The sequence below is a fragment of the Oncorhynchus keta genome, chromosome 20 (genome assembly GCF_023373465.1).
Source record: "Oncorhynchus keta strain PuntledgeMale-10-30-2019 chromosome 20, Oket_V2, whole genome shotgun sequence".
Taxonomy (NCBI): Eukaryota; Metazoa; Chordata; class Actinopteri; order Salmoniformes; family Salmonidae; genus Oncorhynchus; species Oncorhynchus keta.
In genome coordinates, this window is record NC_068440.1 from 1,226,138 (window position 1) to 1,246,433 (window position 20,296).

Sequence of the window (20,296 nt, forward strand, 5' to 3'; positions counted from 1 at the left end):
GTATACTGTATATCGTTCCTCTCGACTGGTAGCCTAACTGAAGCAATCTCAATTTAATCCTGTTCATGCCCTCGGCTACAGTGTATTGTCTTTCTCTCTGGCACACACTCCCCAACGTCACTCACGCCTCTGTCTCTTGCTCCTCCTCAATCTTTGCCTTCATTCGCGTCAAGCCTTCCCTGCCTGATTATTCACCTTTCAATCTTCCGTGATGAAGGCACGTACATTGACGCCTGATGTGGCTGAGAGTTATCAAGGTGTTGAATCTAGCAGGTGACCATGGTTAAGGTCTTCCTGACAGGGAAACAAAGGACGGGGGTATTTGATTCACATGTGAACTGTAGGGACCCTTATTCAACTCCTGTGAAACTATTTATAAAGGCTTTAGCACCAGGGGGATGTCGCGTGTGCCCACGGATGTGTGTGTGTCCCCGAGTGTGTATCTATCTGCATGTGTATGTGTGGGAGGATGATTTGTAATAGAGGGACAGTGTAATGTAAGAAAAAGCAATAAGAGAACTTAAGGGAGGAGCTCAAATGGAGAGATCCCTGAGAGCTTTGATGGTTAGGTTCATGTTAAAAGGGGTTCAGACAGGTAGGGAAAAGTTTGGTGAAACAACGGGGAGTCAGGTGTCATTTCTTCATACGAAAGACATAAGCAGGGACGGTGAGTTTTAAATCCTTAGCACTGTTTGAAATAGTATGTTTGTATGAATATGTCTTCTTTGTTTCACTGAGCAAAAATTAACAAGGGTACATGTACACCTCAGAGCCAGTGAGTGTGTTTGATTCAGGTTAGACTGATAGTGATGTTTCCTCTCCCGTAGGAGGACACCCGCTTGGCTGGGAGCCAATGTGGTGTTCACTTATGCTGTAAATGACTTGCCTTGGATCTCTAATGAGATATCCTCTAATCATATGATTTGCATTGCAATTTCATGACGAGACATTACCTACCTGAGAAGACGACAACTTACCTGGCAACTGATCTCAACATAACAGTGAATCTACATTGGAAGACAAGTCATAGGAAAAGCAGATAACTCTCCGTTTTCTTAATTTATCCTGTTCATCCAGGACAACTATTATCTGCCTAAGGCGTCCCACACCTGGGACCTGTAACACAAGCATACAAGCATCTCTCAACCTACTACTGACCCGTACCTCGTTAAGTCACATGAACCAGCACCAGCCTACTCCCACTCTGTCCAAGCTGGAGGTGGACCTGGGCTTTGCTCTCTTCTTTCTCGCCCTCCTCTTCTTCTTCCTGCTGCTGACGGTGGTGCGCTGCGCTCAGACAGTGGTGGACCCTTATGGAGCCATCTTAACCTCCACCTATCAAGAGGAACAGATCACCAATTAAGAAGAGAGCCCCCCACAAAAGAGAGGCACTCACAAATCATGTGCTGGAGAGAGTTGACATTCTGCCACTCACCATAATGTCGTGGAAATTTCCTGTATTACCAAATCATGAGAGAGCAAACCACACACAAGTCACACACAAGAGTTATCATAAAGTCCATCTTTAATTATATGAGCTTCACCATAGCCCTGTGACTCTCAGATAAATTCAGTGTCTATAAATTATATAGAATTCTCTGAGAGTGCTTACAAAACAGTTCTTAGTATAATTTATAGCCAAGACACACCCATCTAAACTTACATGACAAATAACAGATCTTAGGAAAATTACACAAAGAACCTTTTACCAGAAAAAAGGAGTATCCTATAGCCAGACAGCATTAGCTATAAATTATCGTTCCGTTTGCCCTCTTAGACGAGGTTCTTATCTTGTTCTTGGTACCACTTAGGACCAAAACATTACCTCACCCAATGGCATATATCAATTGTCAATTCTAGATACTCCCATAAAAAATACAACCCCTCCTGGACAAGCTTACGGAGAGGAGTGACTGGCACACAGACATTGTGGAGCCACCTAACTGGTTCCCCATTAATCACACCATCCCTTCACATGGTTTAGGAATAGTTACAGACACATTCACAGATAAGACAAACCTGACCTCTCCCCTCTCTGGGACCCATGCCTACCCTCTACCAAACATAAATGACATACTGGAATCTCTGTCAGGAGCATCCATCTTTAGTAATCTGGATCTGAACAGTGGCTATTGGCAGGTGTCAATGGATCCCGCTAGTCAGGCCAAGACTGCCTTTGTCACCCCTGCTGGTTTGTACTCCTTCAAAGTCATGCCTTTTTTGTTTGAAGAATGCTCCAGCAACATTCCAACGGTTGATGGAGACTGTCCTGGGAGATCTGAGGGGTAGGAATTGTCTCGTGTATCTGGATGACATCATAATCTACTCCTCCTCTGTTGCGGATCATCTGCAAGACATTTAGTCCGTCTTCGACAGACTAAAGGCTGCAGGTTTGACCTTGAACTTGAAGAAGTGTCGTTTCTGTCTGCCAGAACTCAAGTTCCTTGGTCATGTGGTTAATGCTGAAGGTATCCATGCAGATCCAGCCAAAGTTGCAGCCGTGCAGGAATTCCCAATTCCCACATCCCTCAAGGATGTTCAGCGGTTTCTGGGTATGGCTGGATGGTACCACAGGTTTGTGCCTGATTTTTCAAAGGTAGCTGAACCCCTCAACCACCTTAAGAAGAAAGGTGTGAAATTCCAATGGACCCCTGCATGCCAAGGTGCATTTGAAGCACTCAAAAACAGTCTAATTACTCCTCCAGTGCTTGGACATCCTAACCTGAATGCTCATTTCATTGTGTACACGAATGCAAGTCAAACAGGACTTGGAGCAGTCTTGGCTCAACAAACAGGACTTGGAACAGAATAAGTTCTTGCCTATGCAAGTCTCACCCTTAATTCAGCCAAGAGGAATTATTCAACGACTGAAAGGGAGTGCCTCGCTGTGGTCTGGTCTTTGGAGAAATAGAGCTACTACTTGGAGGCAAAGATCTTCACCGTTGTCACAGACCATGCTGCTCTGCAGTGGGTTCTGGCATCAGGCAAGACCAACAGCCGTCTTATTCGCTGGTCTATCAGACTGCAGAAGTTTGACTTCATCATTGAGTATCGCAAAGGAAAACTGAACGTTGTACCAGATGCCCTTTCTCGGATTACAGACTGCCAATGTTTGTCCTCCCTTGTGCAGTACTTATACTACCGCTAAATGTCTGGATGATTCCTTTCCTCTGGATGATGAAAGTGTATGGAGAGCACAGCAGAAGGATGCTGCCATCATGGCGATCCACAAGAGTCTGTCTGAAGAAGACTCCAAGAGTCGCTTCAATGATAAGTATAGCATAATTCAGGATAAAGTGTATCGAAAAACTCCAAGAGAAGATGGAATACACAGCACCCATTATCGCGTCTTCATTCCCTCTACATTGTGTGACCAGATAATCCAAGTTTATCATGCCAATCCCATGAGTGGCCATCTTGGAGTTTTTAAAACTTATCGAAGACTACAAGAGGTGGTTTACTGGCTAGGCATGTGGGTTGATACCCGGAGGTTTGTACAGCAGTGTTTACAGTGCCAGAAATACAAACCAGACATTGGCAGACCTGCCGGGAAAATGCAGCAGACCGTGGTGAACCATCCAAATGAAATGTTGGGAATTGACCTCATGGGACCTTTTCCTCCCAGCCGGGGGACACGGAATGAATTTTTATTGGTGGTAGTGGACTACTACACACACTGGGTGGAGTTGTTTCCCCTCCGCAAAGCTACTGCATCAGCCATTGCTCTAATTCTGCGAAGGGAGGTTTTTACCAGATTTGGAATTCCAGACCAAATCCTCTCTGACCGAGGTCCGCAGTTCATATCAGGAATCTACAAAGAGCTCTGTACCTACTGGGGTGTAATTGCCAAGTTAATTGCCTATCATCCTCAGACCAACCTGACCGAGAGGGTAAACCGAACCCTGAAGGGGATGATTGCTTCATTCGTGGGGATCCAGCACACAAGGTGGGATCAGCATCTCCCTGAATTTCGCTTTGCACTGAACTCTGCCGTGCAGGAGATGTCTGGGGTCACTCCCGCCGAACTCCACCTGGGAAGACCACTAAAAGGTCCGATGGACAGGGTCTTGCAAAGTTCGAATGTTTCACCTGACTGCCCAGCGTTTGATGCCGTACAACACCACCACACCTTGCTAGCCAGAGTAGAGGCCAGCAAAACCAAAGCCAAACAACGACAGCTGAGAAACTATGACAAACATAGACGAGACGTGTGTTTTCCACCCCAGTCTCGTGTCTGGGTACGTTCACATCATCTGTCAAGGGCATCTAAGAAGTTCACTGCCAAGCTCGCTTCGAGATGGAAAGGTCCATACCATGTAGTGCAGCAGTTGGGACTAGTGAGCTACTTGGTCTGTTTGGAGGACACTGGGGAAGATGTCAGGACAGTGCATGTTGTTGACCTAAAGCCCTGCTACCCTACGGCAGAAGAGCTGGATCGCAGGAACATGAACCTGTCAAAGCCTGCATCCTCTCTGTTTCTACAGGCATTGTTTTTTCATGGGGGAGGAGTGTGGCGAAATCTGCTCGGAGCCTTCACCGTGCGCTGCCACTTTAAGAGCGCATGAGCAGTAAGGAAGGAGGAAATAAAGAGAGCCGTTCAGCTCTTTGGGGAGGGAACTCTTGGGTGGCGTGACAGTTTGATTGTGTGTGCTGTGCTGCAGAAGTTTTTGTAGTTTATAAAGTATTTAACTCAATCATCGGTGTGATAGCTTTAGATCGTGGTTGTTTTTGTTTGGGGCGGTTATGGATCGCATGGATTAGTAGCAACATTGTTGCGAAGCTTGGAACAAACAAACCAACAAACCATCGGACAGTCAGACACCGGCAGGCCTGAAGACCACAGCTAAGATTGATCTTTTTCTCTCTCTTTCTCTTCCGTCTCATTCCAGTGCTTTACCCTGCAACAGACTCTCTATTTTTTAAATGCACATCCGATTGAAGTTCATTAGAGCTGGACTATTATTTCCCTGCCAGAAGTATTTGGATGGACATTTTAGTAGGTTACTTGCAAGTTGTATATTATGTGAACTGTATTGAGGCAGGGGTGTAATAATGACATGTGGCCGAGAAGACTGTGGACATTTTTAAGGCCTTTGTTGTGTCGATGAACACCCCCACATTCATACCCTCTGCACTCATCCACTAGAAAATAATACAGATTATTGCAAACCTATGTTGATGACTGGGTTCGTTCTGTATGAAGTTGCTGTTGAATTGCTCTGCCATTATTAGTATTAGTATTATTGTATGAGGTATTCTTGTTTGGGTTACCCCTGTGCTGTGATGTGGGTTTTATATGGTGTGTATTCTCTTTTCTCTCCACTGGCTATCTGGTAAACAGGCTACACTCTAGGCAGTCTCTTCTGCTGATGTGTGTGGGTCTGGTAGTGGCTCTCTATTCTACTCTTTCCTTTCGGCATGGTTAATACCTGCCTGGCGCCCGAACAAAATCTTTCTTTACCCCTCTCTAATAAATACCGCTACAAACTTTGCAACTCCTATGACTAATTGGGAATGGGACGCAAGCGTAGGATTGATCACCTGTCGCTGGCCGCCTTTGAGGAGGGTGTATAGTGTGAAAGGCCAAACACCCTAGGAACCAAAGGTACACAACTGACGATGCGCTCCCCAAATTTCACCACGCCACTGTTCATTAACTCTTGGAAGTGCTTGCACAAAGGATAGTAACATCTCATCCTGTGTTCTTGGAATCTGAATATCTGGACTTGTCCCGTGACTGCTGAGAAAGATCAGCTGACAACAGGCGAAAGTCCTTGTGGCGGCACGGAGAGACGGGTGACAGGAGGGAATAGACCCCACTGGGACAGTCATGGGGTAGCTTCCATTTCTGTAGTTTCCCATGCTTCGCAGTATGTTGGAAACACCCGCTTTAGCTACAGAAAGTCAACATACGAGAATACCCCTAGAGTCTCCGAGAGCGGGGGCGGAAGATGACTCATCGGCTGACAACATGGTAACGACTGGACTGGAAACGACTACGAGTAATGAGAGCACAGCACAAGAGAACACCACAGCAACTGTCACAAGTTCTGCTGCAACAGTGGGCCACAAACAGATGCAGGTATGTGTCTGTGGTTGAAGGAAAGTTACATCACACCATGGGTTGAGGATCCACCAGGGAAGAAGGGGTGTTTGGGTAAAGAGAGACAGAGAACTCGCATTGATTACTTTCTGGAAAGATCAAATCAGTCGAATGGGCACAGCAACTGGACGCAAACCATAGTTTGCAGTGCATCAGTACCACTGTCATGGAGGACGTAAACTCAAGCACCGAAGTAGCAACTGAGGTGTGACCAACAACAGGAGTGGAACTCACCCAGCCTCCCAGACCTGCAGTCGAGAGGAGACTACCAGGGCACAGACCGTATGTGAAGTGGCCTGGCGCCAGTGACAAGAAGTTGTGGGAAACAGTGAATACTGACCTTACCTTGACCCTCGAGAAACTTCGAGGCACAGTGGAGAAGAAGTTGGAGAGGATGGGGGACATCATCTATGAGTACGGGACAGAAAGATTTGGAGTGGAAGAGGCAAAAGGCGGGAGAAAGGTTCCAACCCCACCAGTTTCCAGGAGGCAACAAGAAATCAAGCGGTTCAAGAAAGGCGGCAGCTTAAGAAACAGTGGAAGAAGGCCTGGCAAGTGGAAAAGGAGGGCATAGAGGCACTTCAGGCTGACTTCAAAACCATGTTGGCATCCCTCCGTAGAGCAGAGAACCTACGGAAACGCAGAAGGAAAAAAAGAACAAAGTGCCTGAATGTAGGAAGGGCTAGAACTCGATTCTATAAAGATCCCTTCAAGTTCCTTAAAAGTCTCTTCACAAAAAGAAAAAAGTGGAGCTCTAAAAACAACAAAGAAAGACCTAGAGGAGCATCAGAGAACAACAAACTTTGACTCAAAGCGACATGAACATCTGGCCATCCCATCAGATATCCCACCCATTGAACCCCCGGAACATCATATTGAGACCAGCCCTCCGACATGGAAAGAGGTGGAAGACACAGTTCGACGGGCAAGAACAGCATCAGCCCCGAGGCCAAATGGAGTCCATTACAAAGTGTATAAGAACCACCAGACGTCCTGAGGTTCCTCTGGAGGCTTATGAGAACAGCTGGCAGAAGAAGATAATACCCAAAGTGTGGCGTAGGGCAGGCGGGGTCCTGATCCCTAAGGAGAAGGATGCAGTGAACATCAGCCAATTCCGCCCAATCTCCTTACTGAATGTCAAGGGTAAAATCTTCTTTAGGGTCATTGCCCAGAGGATGGCCGAGTACCTGCAAAGGAATGCGTACGTCGATACATCTGTACAGAAGGCAGGAATATCAGGGTTCTCTGGCTGCTTGGAACATTCCAGCATGATCTGGCATCAGATCCAAATGGCCAAGGTGGAGAAAAGGGACCTCCATGTAGTCTTCCTCGACCTCACCAATGCATTTGGCTCTGTGCCCCATGAACTCCTGTGGTCTGCCTTCAGATTTTTCCACATACCGACACCATCACAAACCTGGTGAAGTCATACTTCCAGGATCTGCAGTTCTGCTTCACCACCTCAGAGTTCACCACCTCATGGCAGTGCCTGAATGTAGGTATAATGGCGGGATGTACCATTTCTCCGTTGGCATTCACAATGGCAATGGAGGTTATCATCAGATCCTCAAAATGGGTTGCTGGTGGAGATGGTGACTCTGGTTTCCGCCTCCCTCCACTCAGAGCCTACATGGACGACATTACAACATTGACCACCACTGTCCCATGCACCAGGAGACTGCTCAGAAAACTTGAGGAGAACATCAGCTGGGCCCGTATGAAGATTAAACCATCCAAGTCACGCAGCATCTCGATTGTGAAGGAGTACTCTCTGACCTGAAATTCTTCATCGGAGATGACCAAATCCCAACAGTGTCTGAGCAGCCTGGGTCATGTGGGTCATGTTCAGCAAGGGAGAGGAGGCCATGGGCTAACTAGCCGTGCTGCTTGGAGTAAGGCCACTGCACCAGAGCGGCGGAAGATGGTAGTGCAGGAAGTACGCCATCAGGAGGAGGCTGCAAGGTGGGCCAAGGCAGTCTCTCTTGCCAAACAGGGACAGTGGACTCGATGGGACAGTGTGGAGAAGAGGAAGATCAGCTGGAAGGATCTGTGGGCCATGGAAGTGAGGCGGTTGAGATTTTCCATCAGAGCAACATATGACGTCCTTCCAACACCAGTTAATCTTCACCAATGGTATGGTGAAGATCCGGACTGTGCCCTCTGTTCCATGCCAGCCAACCTCAGGCACATTCTCACAGGCTGTAAAACAAGCCTTGCCCAAGGACGCTACACTTGGCGTCACAACCAAGTCCTTAAAAACCTTGCGTCCGCCCTGGAGGACAAGCGAGCTGCCACCAACTCCCTACCACCCACAGCAGCATCACACTCCTTACGGACAAACTTTGTCCGCGAAGGGGCTAAACCACCGAAGAGCGGCTCTACACCATTAGAGCGAGACCAGCTGCGCTTGGCCCGCGACTGGAAAATGCTAGCTGACATTGGCCGGCAACTTGTGTTTCCTCCGGAGATCGCAACCACCACCCTAAGACCTGACATGGTGCTCTGGTCCTGTTCACTCAATAAGGTCTTCATCATTGAGCTCACAGTACCCTGGGAAAACTCAGTAGATGAGGCTTATGAGCGAAAACATCTGCGCTATGCTGATCTAGCTGCCGCAGCATGGCATCATGGCTGGAACACAGAAGTCCGACCAGTGGAGGTGGGCTGCATAGGTTTTGTGGCAACATCTACAACCAGACTGCTTAGAGACCTGGGAATTAAGGGCCAGAGCCAGCGTTCGGCAATCAAAGCTGTATCAGAGGCGGCAGAAGGCAGCAGTCAGTGGCTCTGGATGAAGAGGAAAGACCCCAGCTGGGCCCCGAAGTGAGAGGGCCAGGAGGTATGCGGTCAACAATGCTTGACTCAGGGAGGAGGACGCCCCTGCCATGCATAGTCCCATGGGATGTTGGCTATCAACAACAAGGCAACTCCTATGACTAATTGGGAATGGGACGCAAGCGTAGGATTGATCACCCTGTCGCTGGCCGCCTTTGAGGAGGGTGTATAGTGTGAAAGGCCGAAACACCCTAGGAACCAAAGGTACACTACTGACGATGCGCTCCCCAAATTTCACCACGCTCACTGTTCATTAACTCTTGGAAGTGCTTGCACAAAGGATAGTAACATCTCATCCTGTGTTCTTGGAATCCCACATAAGCATACTTATGAACATTGATAAAACATCTTATTTATCAATGTTACCTAAAGAATTCTGATTCTGACACAACACCATGCTGGAGATATACAATTAGCCTAAATTAGGGATGTCAGTTAAATTAGCAACAAACTTTGGTTTATTTGGGAGATACAGCAAAAATAGTAGCTAGGCCAGTGTATAATACAAGATGATCACCACTGAAATTCGGCATGCCACCTCGGATCCTCTACAAATACAACTGCTGCACCATCAACAGCCTCCTGATCAGTTGCATCACGGCCTGGTACGAGAATTGCTCCATCCACTACCGCAAGGCCCTCCAGCGAGTGGTGAAGATGGCCCAGTACATCACTGGGACCGTGCTTCCTTCCCATCCAGGACATTTACTCGAAACGGTGCCTGAGGAAAGCATGCAGCATCATAAAGGACCCCCCTGATTCTCTGCACCTTAGCACACATGCACTCACTCATACAAACATACCCACACATATGCATTCATGCTACACACGCATCACAACTGCTGCTACTGCCAGACTCTTATTTATACGCTTGCCCTCATCCCCCCCTTCCATAATTCACATGTAAATATTGGACACTAAATTGTGCCCTCCTGTATTATATACTTAAGCTAAAATGTATTTTTCTATTCTACTGCCATTCCATTTATGCTTGTAATCTTATCTTTTATTATTTCTTATTGTTGTTGCATTGTCGACAGGTAAGCATTTCGTTGGACGATGTATACAATGCTTATCCCGTAAGCCACATAAGACGAATAAAACTTGGAAACTTGAATCAGAATAATTTCCACAATGGCACTGTTCATTTTTATCCTTTTGTAAATATAGTTTTTGCATGAACTGTACTGTATGTATTTCTCTAGTCTGTATTTTCCCTGATGAGGGATGACTGTTTAATGCGTTGCAATGTTTACTGTATCAGAGGTTGATACTCTTTTCTTATTTTAATGAAAGATGAGAAAATCAAGCATGTGGAAGTTGTCACAATTTGAATGGAGCAAATTGAAAATATGTATGGTTGTAAACACAATTTTTTCAAATGTGTTAACTGATGAGTTGTAAACATGAAAAAATGTGTGTAGTTGTAATCACATTTGCAAACTATTTGAAAGCAATAATTGCATCTGTACACCTCTGCGCATGTCAATTTCGAGAGAGAGAGAGAGAGAGAGAGAGAGAGAGAGAGAGAGAGAGAGAGAGAGAGAGAGAGAGAGAGAGAGAGAGAGAGAGAGAGAGAGAGCAGGAGCTCTGGGTGGTGGGACATGTTTCTTCAAATAAAATAAAATAAAATGTATTTATATAGTCCTTCTTACATCAGCTGATATATCAAAGTGCTGTACAGAAACCCAGCCTAAAACCCCAAACAGCAAGCAAGCGTGTAGAAGCACAGAGGCTAGGAAAAACTCCCTAGGGAGGCCAAAACCTAGGAAGAAACCTAGAGAGGAACCAGGCTTAGGGGTGGCCAGCTCTCTTCTGGCTGTGCCGGGTGGAGATAATAACAGAACATGGCCAAGATGTTAAAATGTTCATAAATGACAAGCATGGTCAAATAATAGTCATCACAGTGAACAGGTCAGGGTTCCATAGCCACAGGCAGAACGGTTGAAACTGGAGCAGCAACACGGCCAGGTGGACTGGGGACAACAAGGAGTCATCATGCTGAGGCATGGTTCTAGGGCTCAGGTCCTCAGAGAGAGAGAAAGAAAGAAAGAGAGAAAGAGAGAATTAGAGAGAGCATACTTAAATTCACACAGGATACCGGATAAGACAGGAGAAATACTCCAGATATAACAGACTGACTCTCGCCCCCCGACACATCTGCAGCATAAATACTGGAGACTGAGACAGGAGGGGTCTGGAGACACTATGGCCCCCTCCGATGATACCCCCGGACAGGGCCAAACAGGCAGGATATAACCCCACCCACTTTACCAAAGCACAGCCCCCACACCACTAGAGGGATATCTTCAACCACCAACCTACCATCCTGAGACAAGGCCGAGTATAGCCCACAAAGATCTCCCCCATGGCACATCCCAAGGGGGGGCGCCAACCCAGACAGGAAGACCACGTCAGTGACTCAACCCACTCAAGTAACGCACCCCTCCTAGGGACGGCTTGGAAGAGCACCAGTATGCCAGTGACTCAGCCCCTGTAATAGGGTTAGAGGCAGAGAATCCCAGTGGAGAGAGGGGAACCTGCCAGGCAGAGACAGCAAGGGCGGTCCGTCGCTCCAGTGCCTTTCCGTTCACCTTCACACTCCTGGGCCAGACTACACTCAATCATAGAACCTACTGAAGAGATGAGTCTTCAGACCGAGTCTGCGTCTCTCACATGGGTAGGCAGACCACTCCATAAAAATGGAGCTCTATAGGAGAAAGCCCTGCCTCCAGCTGTTTGCTTCGAAATTCTAGGGACAATTAGGAGGCCTGCGTCTTGTAGCGTACGTGTAGGTATGTACGGCAGGACCAAATCGGAAAGATAGGTAGGAGCAAGCCCATGTAATGATTTGTAGGTTAGCAGTAAAACCTTGAAATCAACCCTTGCCTTAACAGGAAGCCAGTGTAGGGAGGCTAGCACTGGAGTAATATGATAAAAAAATGTTGGTTCTAGTCAGGATTCTGAAGTTTATTTAGTGCTTTATCCGGGTAGCCGGAAAGTAGATCATTGCAGTAGACTAACCTAGAAGTAACAAAAGCATGGATACATTTTTATGCATAATTTTTGGACAGAACATTTCTGATTTTTGCAATGTTACGTAAAATGGAAAAAAAGCTGTCCTTGAAACAGTCTTGATATGTTCGTTGTTTCTTCTAACCAATTAGATGAGATTTTCATAGACCAGCGTACTCTATACTGGTTGGTGACAGCTCACATGGGCCGTGTTGTCTGGAGCAACCATCTGTCAATCACAACATGGTTTACCAGTTTCCTTAGGGAGACAAGAATATTGGGTAGGATTTAGACCTTACCTGTCTCTGGTCTACTGGTTGGTTGGTGACAGCTCACATGGGCCGTGTTGTCTGGAGCAAACACCTGTCAATCACAACATGCGTTACCAGTTTCCTTAAGGAGACAAGAATATTGGGTAGGATTTAGACCTTACCTGTCTCTGGTCTACACTCCAGTGCAGCTGGTTTTTGAAAGCTTTTGTCCAAGTCATTGTTTTTAAGAGTTTGTAATGCTAACGTAGTTGGACACTAGCTGCCAAAATCAATTAGGTAAAATAATGGTCTTCAGTTGTGAGGCCGGTTGGACGTATGGTAGAGAAATGAACGCTAAATTATCTGGCAAAAGCTCTGGTGGACATTCCTGCTGGCACACTCCCTTGTGGCAGCATTATTACAAGATGATGTTATGTTTATGCACCAAATGGTTGTTTTATAAAATAGAGTAAGGTTCTTAGAACTCTCTCTCTCCTTTCTGAGTTAACTGAGGAGTCTTTTGAAGCTTGGGCTGGCAACTGTTAAAGAGGTGGTTTCCACTCTAGCTTCCTGCAGTTAGTCTGCTAGAGATAGCTTGAGCTGACAATGACTTGGTGATAAAAACCTAAAAGCTGATATTCCATAGACAATATGTGGTGTGTGTGACCCAAGATAGAGAGAGCCTGGAGGAGTTTAGAACAATCCCTCATTGTCTCATCATTCTGGCATCTGTGAAACTAAGCCGGGTTGGAAATAAACAACATCCCGTGTAGATAATGTTGGGGTTCCTTGTCAATCATTGGCTCATTGGTGAAATTAGCATTATGACAATATCTTTAATTAAATAATTCAGAAATCTTTGTTAATGCAATTGCAGACAGAAGTTGACAACAGGAACATAACGCATGTTTCTGAGTAAGTTCTGCAAAATATAAAAGGTCCCAAGTTATTTTATTAAAACCGAAGTCCAGCCCTTGTGATTGTTGGAGGAAATTATAGTTGAAAGGATTCATTATGTATATATTATTATTAGAACCATTACGTTTTAATACTATTATGTTATGGTATGAAATGTATGGGTTTTTGGTTAAACTCGGACTGAAAATGTAGGTAAAACTAATTGTCTGTACCTTGCGGGTTTAAGGGAGAAGGAGGCTATATCTTTTCAGAAAGATAAGAATGTTCTTTGATGCTCCATTAGTGGAGGAGAAAATGTATTTTAGACAGATTGGGATGTTTGCTTTATGAGGGGAGTAGGAGACAATTTCCAGACCTGAAGACACTGTGCTATTGTGTGGATCGGAGAGAGTGTGAGAACTGATGACGTCATTTTTATCTTCTCTTTAAAATGTAATGTTCTTTGTATTTTGGGTCAGTACTCTCTTGAATTAAACGCTGTTACCTGACTTTTAAGACCGGGGCTCTGTCCATTCTTATAAAAATATTGGGTCTTTCAAACCCTTCGAATGCATTGACAGAGTATTTAATTCTGATTGGGAAGAAATACAGAGGAATTTAGAATTCCTCTAACAGTGATGTCACTGCATACCTTCTACTCATCAGACCAAGCCCATGCATACACAGATACAGTGCCTTGCGAAAGTATTCGGCCCCCTTGAACTTTGCGACCTTTTGCCACATTTCAGGCTTCAAACATAAAGATATAAAACTGTATTTTTTGTGAAGAATCAACAACAAGTGGGACACAATCATGAAGTGGAACGACATTAATTGGATATTTAAAACTTTTTTAACAAATCAAAAACTGAAAAATTGGGCGTGCAAAATTATTCAGCCTCCTTAAGTTAATACTTTGTAGCTCCACCTTTTGCTGCGATTACAGCTGTAAGTCACTTGGGGTATGTCTCTATCAGTTTTGCACATCGAGAGACTGAATTTTTTTCCCATTCCTCCTTGCAAAACAGCTTGAGCTCAGTGAGGTTGGATGGAGAACATTTGTGAACAGCAGTTTTCAGTTCTTTCCACAGATTCTCGATTGGATTCAGGTCTGGACTTTGACTTGGCCATTCTAACACCTGGATATGTTTATTTTTGAACCATTCCATTGTAGATTTTGCTTAATGTTTTGGATCATTGTCTTGTTGGAAGACAAATCTCCATCCCAGTCTCAGGTCTTTTGCAGACTCCATCAGGTTTTCTTCCAGAATGGTCCTGTATTTGGCTCCATCCATCTTCCCATCAATTTTAACCATCTTCCCTGTCCCTACTGAAGAAAAGCAGGCCCAAACCATGATGCTGCCACCACCATGTTTGACAGTGGGGATGTTGTGTTCAGGGTGATGAGCTGTGTTGCTTTTACGCCAAACATAACGTTTTGCATTGTTGCCAAAAAGTTCAATTTTGGTTTCATCTGACCAGAGCACCTTCTTCCACATGTTTGGTGTGTCTCCCAGGTGGCTTGTGGCAAACTTTAAACAACACTTTTTATGGATATCTTTAAGAAATGGCTTTCTTCTTGCCACTCTTCCATAAAGGCCAGATTTGTGCAATATACGACTGATTGTTGTCCTATGGACAGAGTCTCCCACCTCAGCTGTAGATCTCTGCAGTTCATCCAGAGTGATCATGGGCCTCTTGGCTGCATCTCTGATCAGTCTTACATTTACATTTAAGTCATTTAGCAGACGCTCTTATCCAGAGCGACTTACAAATTGGTGCATTCACCTTATGAGATCCAGTGGAACAGCCACTTTACAATAGTGCATCTAAATCTTTTAAGGGGGGTGAGAAGGATTACTTTATCCTATCCTAGGTATTCCTTAAAGAGGTGGGGTTTCAGGTGTCTCCGGAAGGTGGTGATTGTATGAGCTGAAAGCTGAAAGTTAGAGGGACGGCCAGGTCTTGGTAGATTTGCAGTGGTCTGATACTCCTTCCATTTCAATATTATCGCTTGCACAGTGCTCCTTGGGATGTTTAAAGCTTGGGAAATCTTTTTGTATCCAAATCCGGCTTTAAACTTCTTCACAACAGTATCTCGGACCTGCCTGGTGTGTTCCTTGTTCTTCATGATGCTCTCTGCGCTTTTAACGGACCTCTGAGACTATCACAGTGCAGGTGCATTTATACGGAGACTTGATTACACACAGGTGGATTGTATTTATCATCATTAGTCATTTAGGTCAATATTGGATCATTCAGAGATCCTCACTGAACTTCTGGAGAGAGTTTGCTGCACATGAAAGTAAAGGGGCTGAATAATTTTGCACGCCCAATTATTCAGTTTTTGATTTGTTAAAAAAGTTTGAAATATCCAATAAATGTCGTTCCACTTCATGATTGTGTCCCACTTGTTGATTCTTCATAAAAAAATACAGTTTTCTATCCTTATGTTTGAAGCCTGAAATGTGGCAAAAGGTCGCAAAGTTCAAGGGGGCCGAATACTTTCGCAAGGCACTGTATATAAACTTGCAAGAGAGATACAATAGTTTCAGTGTTTTCTAAGGCCTAGGCAATAAATGTCCACGCCATAAAGTTGGTTTATTGTGGAATGTCTGACTAGTCTCTTATCTCATACACTCCCTGCAGAGTTCTGTCTCAGTCACACATTTTTCAGAGGGGTCTCTTTATAAGAGGCAGAGAGACTAGAAAACAACTATGGAACAATACTAAACCTATATAATGAATATATATATATATATATATAAATATACAGTGGGGCAAAAAAGTGTTTAGTCAGCCACCAATTGTGCAAGTTCTCCCACTTAAAAAAGATGAGGTCCTGGAGTGGCCTAGCCAGTCTCCAGATCTCAACCCCATAGAAAATCTTTGGAGGGAGTTGAAAGTCCGTGTTGCCCAGCAACAGCCCCAAAACATCACTGCTCTAGAGGAGATCTGCATGGAGAAATGGGCCAAAATACCAGCAACAGTGTGTGAAAACCTTATGAAGACTTACAGACAACGTTTGACTTCTGTCATAGCCAACAAAGGGTATATAACAAAGTATTGAGATAAACTTTTGTTATTGACCAAATACTTATTTTCCACCATAATTTACAAATAAATTCATAAAAAATCCTACAATGTGATTTTTTCTCATTTTGTCTGTCATAGTTGAAGTGTACCTATGATGAAAATTACAGGCCTCTCTCATCTTTTTAAGTGGGAGAACTTGCACAATTGGTGGCTGACTAAATAAGTTTTTGCCCCACTGTATATATATATAGTAGTCCTAGACTACAGATGAACAATATATATATATATATATTGTTCATCTGTAGTCTAGGACCCTATAAATGTAAGGAGGGCAGTGTCTTATAACCCCTCCCCTTCTATCAATACAACATAAGCGTAATCAATTATTATAATACATCAAACATTTGGTACAGCCCCTATAATGACCCCTAGGTGAACTCCTGACAATAACCAATGTGGCTAATGGGAAGGTTTTAACCAGGCTGACTAAGCATTTTTAGGTTCTTTATAACATCTGTTTTTCATTATCAGTTAAGCACTCGGCAACACACTTGGGAGTGTGAGGTCGACGGTTTCATCATCGCAATAATAAATCAATATTGAATAAAGATGATTGTTTGAAGAAATGGCAAAGTCTCTCTCACTTGAATAGAATATTCCACCACACAAAACTGCACATTTTAGAGTGGCGTTTTATTGTGCACCTGTGTAATTTCCATTCTGTTAAATCAGCTTCTTGATATGCCACACCTGTCAGGTTGATGTGTTATCTTGGCAAATGAGAAATGCTCACTAACAGAGATGTAAACTAATTTGTGCACAAAATTTGAGAGAAATAAGCTTTTTTTTGTGCTTATGGAACATTTCTGGGATCTTTTATTTCAGCTCATGAAACATTGGACCATGTAACATATACACTGAAAGTCAGATAGCAGGTGCAGATGGTGAGTTTTAATACTGAACAGATACAAAAGAACAAACATGGGACACGTACTGAATCTGAGAGAAAAAACAATAACACCTCCTGATGACAAAAGAGGGCTAAATAAATGGGAAATAATCAGGGAAGTGATGAAGTCCAGGTGTTGCAAATGATGAGGCGCAGGTGTGCGTAATGATGGGTTACCAGGACCGGTGGTTAGTAGACCGGGGACGTCAAGCGCCGGAGAAGACGTGACAGACCAACACTTCACATTATGTTTATATTTTTGTTCAGTATACTTCAAACCACTGTCAGCAACATTAGAATAGAAAGGTATGATTGGACTAGTGCCCAGTATCACTAACGCTACATGAGTAACAGAGAGGGCAGTACAGACTTACTTTTGTTCAGTATTAATTGAGGACCAAGGTGAGGAGGGACACGATCTTGTTGGCCGTCAGGTCTTCTGCAGCCAGTTCCTGCACCCTCACGGACACCATGTTGTGGTAGAGTTTGAAGAAGAAGCACCGCTCACTGTGGCCTCCAGCCTTTGCCCATGACGCTCCGCAGCACTATCAACAGTTGCTTGTCCATAAATACTTGCTTGTCTTGTAACATAAACTGAAATTAGGAGAATTATTCAAATTTTTGCAATGAGGAAATGGCAGAGAGATTCTTCTTCTTTGGGATTGGATTGGCGGATCGCATCCAAGTTTAAGGTGCATATACAGCCACTTACTGTAATGGAGTGTGGGGCCAGTCACGGCCTACCTATTGTACATTACATTCTCTCAATTAGTCCTGTTCCTCTAAGAAAGTGAAATAGAGCCCTGGACACCACTTCCCTTTCCTCCCCCCACTACACCACCCGAACCCCAACCCCGTCCAGACTCTCTAAATCTCCCCCTATCTAACCAGAGAGGAAGAGGCCCAATGAGTGTCGAATTTGTTCCCCACAAAAATGAATGGATTATTTGCTACATGAGGTTTATTTGATCTAATAAATGTTTCATTAAGTTGTTATGAGTGTACTGACACATGACATCCCGACAACTTTGAGAAAAAACACGTTATATCGGACTATATTGTCTTGAGATGCCTATGCAAATACATGGCATGAGGCTAGTAGCATAGCATTGAATACTGGCGGTTGACGTCAACAACCCTCATTGAATATTTAAAAAAGGATTACAATAGTGAGTTGTATCCACCAATCAAAAGAAATGATAGGTGGGAGCCAGACAGCCTGCCGTGCCGCTTCGTGGACAACGACTCCCATTGTTAGGGTGGAGAGACAGGGACATGTGTCTTCTCAGTATATCCATCATTTTAGTTTAAATGCACCTGTCATGACAGCTAACAGCTGGGATTCATTGGTGGACATTGACAATCAGTCTCAGCGGTAAACTAGTAAAGCATTGTGTTGATTTGACAGGTGGTTGTGCCACACAACACGGCCCTTGTGAGCTGTCACCAACCAACCATTGTAGAGTACGCTGGTCTATGAAAACCTAATTTAATTGTCATTAGAATTATGTTCTCAATGTTCATAAACCCAATTGAATTAATTACTCAGCCTCAAACCCAGAATTTGTAAGAAACTAGTTGATATTAATTAGACGGAGGCCCAACTACAATAATCAGAAAATGTATTTATGAGAGCGCGCTGCTCTATTGTACAAAACAATTCATTTTATACTGGCTTCTCCCGCACACACATTCACATTAACATAGCACACAATGTCCTGCTACCCAGCCGACAAAGATAAGGGGATTCCGTGAGACTTACTCCCCCTCCTCCCTCAAGATAGGGAGACTGGGAAGTACTCTCAGTGGCCCCAGCCAAGGTCGGCACTGAATCTTGCTCAGACAGTCTGTCTGTTATTCAAATAAGGTTTATAGACATATTGTACAGACTACGGTCATACATAATTCTAATCAATTTCATACTCATACGATTATACGGCTTCAGGGTTCAGAGTGGATTATTCTAGTCATTCATATAACTTCCATCAACAAATTGGTTAGAAGATACAGGTCCCACCTCCCAGAGCTCTCTCTCTCTCTCTCTCTCTCACCTTGTTTGCAAATCGCTGTTTGCACATCTACAAAATACTGCAGTCAAAATCCGCGAGCATCTGTGTGTGATGTCAGTGTGTAGTGTACTGAAAAGTGGCCTTTGCCATTTGATTTTACATAGGGAGAATCTATATTCATAACCCAGTGAAGGCTGCTGAGGTGAGGACGGCTCATATTAATGGTTGGAATGGAGCGAATGGAAAGGGCATCAAACACATATAAACCATGCGTTTGATGTATTTGATACCATTCCACCTATTCCGCTCCACCATTACCACGAGCCACATGCAAGAACCAACCCTATGAACCATGCCCATGTAGCATTTTTGTGTAGCAGTATATAAGAGTACTGAAGGGACCAACCCTGGCGGAGCTTGTGGCAGACTTGTACTTTGTATGTGTGTTTGTAACCTCAACAGTTAACTGATAACAAAGAGTGATTCACGTAATGTTCATTTAATGACCAGGTGTCCCTGGTGTTGAATTTCCACCACAGTATGCAATCGAGATTGTACAAAGATTATGAATATACTGAAAAGATACGTGTCTCGTTGCCCTAACAACGGAAGTCGTTGTCCACAAAGCGGCGCGGCGGGCTGCCAAGCACCTGCCAATATTTTCTTTGGATTGGTGGATACATCTCATTGTTGTAATCCCTTTTCCATTCCGGCTCTTTTCAGTGAGCCGGCTCGTTCGGCTCAGCTCACCAAAAAAAGCGGGCTCTTTTGACTCCCAAACGACACTTAAAAAAAAAATAGTTTCATATTTTTTCAAGTCAAACAGTTTGCGATAGTTTGACTATGATTGGTGTTAAAACAATTCTAATTAAATTATTAAATGAAATCATACTCTACCTTAACCACAATATATTTAAAAATGCATAGGTTTGTATGGGAGAATTATGTACATATATGGAGGAACATAATACTGTAACACAAGAGAGAGATACACTTATAGAGTGCATTTGCCATTCTGGTAAAATACATTGTCTATTGTATAGGAGAGGAGACTAGAGGAGGCCATAGATGTATAGAATAGCTGAACACTAAAAACAGACCACACGAAGAGAAGGCGACACATAGGCGCCTAGGACAGCTGGACATACCAAGGTCAGAGGGATATACAAAGGAGGGGGTCAGCCAAATGACCAACTGATGG